At 43.0% G+C, this 3,006-nt stretch overlaps 1 pseudogene; it reads left to right on the top strand.

Moving 5' to 3' along the window:
- The first annotated feature begins 2,003 nt into the window (after window positions 1-2,003).
- Window positions 2,004-2,706, top strand: LOC147889092 (germin-like protein 8-2 pseudogene; annotated as a pseudogene).
- Window positions 2,707-3,006: the final 300 nt, after the last annotated feature.

The raw sequence follows: 3,006 nt of genomic DNA, 5'->3' as shown, positions 1-3,006 counted from the left end.
ATCCAAGATGGTGGTACGTGATCCAAGTTGCACCACGAAGCAAGCAAATTTTTGAAGATAGAGATGTGGATATGGAGATGCCACTACCAATGCCAGATCCAATTGATCCGGATGAAACTAGTGAAGAAGATGAAGATCACAATATGAGCCAAGAGGAAGATGCGCATAATGACATCGCACATGAGGAAGATGGAGATCACGATATTGAGGAAGAAGACAACTATCATCAAGAATCACCACACTTTATTGAAGAAGATGATCAAGTACTTTTAGGTGAACGTACGATGCTAGAGTACGATAATGATATAGGAGATCAACTCGGTATAGAGTTGGAGATAGACTTCTTTGGCACCTTAGACTTGGCTCAAGATGAAACAGTTGATGTAAATGCTCTTAATTGATTTTTTTCATCTCAAACTTGGACATGAATATATGAGCTTCAAAGGCTTGATGTACATGCTCTCATATTTTTATTCTCTATGAGATCAAACATGAAATTTAAAAAAATTTGTCATTGGAAAAAACTAACTTTTAAGGCCTATATGAGTAAAAAACCTCTCTGGAAAATGTCGCTATCAAATAGTATATCAGTGTCGCTATATAGCAACTTTTGTAATAGTCGCTATATAGCGACGTTTGCCTAACGTCGCTATATAGAGACGCTTTACGGACACGCGCTTTTCATACTGATGATTAGCACCCCGCGCATGCTAAACGTTGGTACATAAACATCGTAATAGGATCCGTGTGTAGTAGTGTGACAACCTCTTTTCGTAGATAGAGGTGTGCATTTTTCCTATATAGAAATGTAGCACACTCATCCAATTTCCTAGATGACAACCTCTTTTCCTAGATAGGGGTATGCATTTTATCCAGGGAGATATACATATTAAAATGCCTAGTTATATCTAGGAAATTTCCTTTTTCTATAGTGAACGGCTGGAAGTTCCTTGTGATAGTACAATGAATTGTTTCATCGGATTACCTATTCATCCTTGCATGGTTATTAGATCATCTACACCCTTAATGAAATAGTATGCCCATACTTGCTCAAGTCGAAGTAGTGATATCAACAACAACAACATCCCAAGGGTCTCTGCTGCTATCATCTTTATGGGTATCTAGAGTCTTAGAAATGAGATGATCTTCACTCGTTCCATGGCGGAGAGTGTGTTTGCTGGGAAGCTGGTGGGAATGTGCTTGTCATGAGGAAGCTGGTGGGAATGTGCTTGTGAGATCTTCATAGTGCTATGTAGATGGTTATTAGGTGTGATGTTTAAGTTTAATCGTTGTATGCCGTGGGCAATTTTTGTAGTATAGTAGGCCACAATTTTGTAATTAATTTTTTTCCCTTAGAGTTTAATAAAAGCTGGCATGTTCCCTTTTATAATTTAAAAACTCTATCTTAGGATACATACACACACATACACACTGATTTAGGCTCGTTCTCCCCTGTGGCTAGACGTTGTTACAAGCATGTGACCCGTGGCCGTAAGTCACACTATCAGCGTTGAATTAAACGTTGAATTAAACAACATCCCTGCAGTCATCGACTCCCACAAGCAAAACACAAGCTGGAGATGCTTTCGAGTTTAATTTATTGGGTGGGATGTTTCAAAGTTATTGTCGTTGATTTAGCACCATATGTCCAGTTTAATTTATTCCTTCGCGTACTGGGTGGAATGTTTCATCGTTGTTTTCGTTGATTTAGCAACAGTTGTAGAAGACGGAAACAATAGCCCATGATCTGAATTTCCATAGATTGCGTCACCTATCAGGATCACGAACTCGACTTGGTCCAAAGCAGACCGAAAGGATCACGAACTTGACTTGGTCCAAAGCAGATCGAAAGGCAGACTTTATAAGGAGCACACTTGCACTACACTATCACCACGATCTCCTTTCCATTGCGTTCTCAGAAGCTACCTGCATTTCTAACATCCCTCTCCAGCAACAGCTACACTCCCCACATTTTCGTCTGCATCGCCTGCTGTACCACAGCTATGGCTGCTGAATTCACATCCACAATCACCACTCTCGCTAGGGCCGCACTGCCCCTCCTCTTCTTGCTCGCTCTTGCTTCTCCCTCCCTCCATGTTGTAGCCTCGGACGCCGATCCTTTGCAAGATTTCTACGTCGCTCTACCCAACCAAGACATCACCATAAACGGCCTTCTTTGCAAGAACGCCAATCAGGTCTCTGCATACGACTTCACTTCTCCCTTGCTGCGTCAGGCAGGTGATGTCAACAACCAATTGGGCTCCAATGTCACGCTCACCGATGCCCAAACGTTTCCTGGCCTCAACACTTAGGGTTTGTCCGTCGCTCGCCTCGACTTCGCACGAGGCGGCCTGGTTCCACCTCATGTCCATCCTCGCGCCACCGAAGTTCTCTTCCTGGCTCAGGGAAAATTAGTAGTGGGCTTTGTGGATTGGTACCAATAACACTCTCTTCCAGCAAACGCTTTACGCTGGGGACCTCTTTGTCTTCCCCCGGGGGCTGGTTCACTTCCAGCTCAACGCGGATGCGCATAAATCTGCCCTTGCCATATCCGGCTTGAATAGTCAAAATTTGGGGGTATCGCTATTGGCCACTGCCCTCTTCGCCGCCAAACCTCCTCTTCCTGAGCAAGTGCTGGAGACTACCTTCGGCATCGATAAGTAGGAGGTCTACAGTCTCACAGATAGCGTTGGAAAAACTGCCTGATCGAATTCGTCAATACACTCTTGCTCAAATTGAAATAACCAAGTTGGCTGGGGGCTTGCCATAGTGCCCTGCACAACTAGTCAAATACTCCATCCAAACTAAATAATGCTCTGTGCACTTGTTTGTGCATCAAGCTTAGATTCAATGCTAAAGATTCTGTAGTAAATTTAGGAGTGAGGTAACTTTATATGCTTAAATGTTTGCTCAACTAGGCATAGTTCACTATTGCTAACCGTCCAACAAATGTTTACACTCTACACTATCTCACTTCTGCTTATTGACGTGACGTTGCAAGTGACA

This window comes from Dipteris shenzhenensis, chromosome 21, assembly GCF_047967505.1.
Source record: "Dipteris shenzhenensis isolate YYH24624 ecotype China chromosome 21, Dip_SZ_1.0, whole genome shotgun sequence".
NCBI classification, from domain to species: Eukaryota; Viridiplantae; Streptophyta; class Polypodiopsida; order Gleicheniales; family Dipteridaceae; genus Dipteris; species Dipteris shenzhenensis.
The sequence above is the reverse complement of the archived record's forward strand: the minus strand, read 5'-3'. Positions and strand labels throughout refer to the sequence as shown.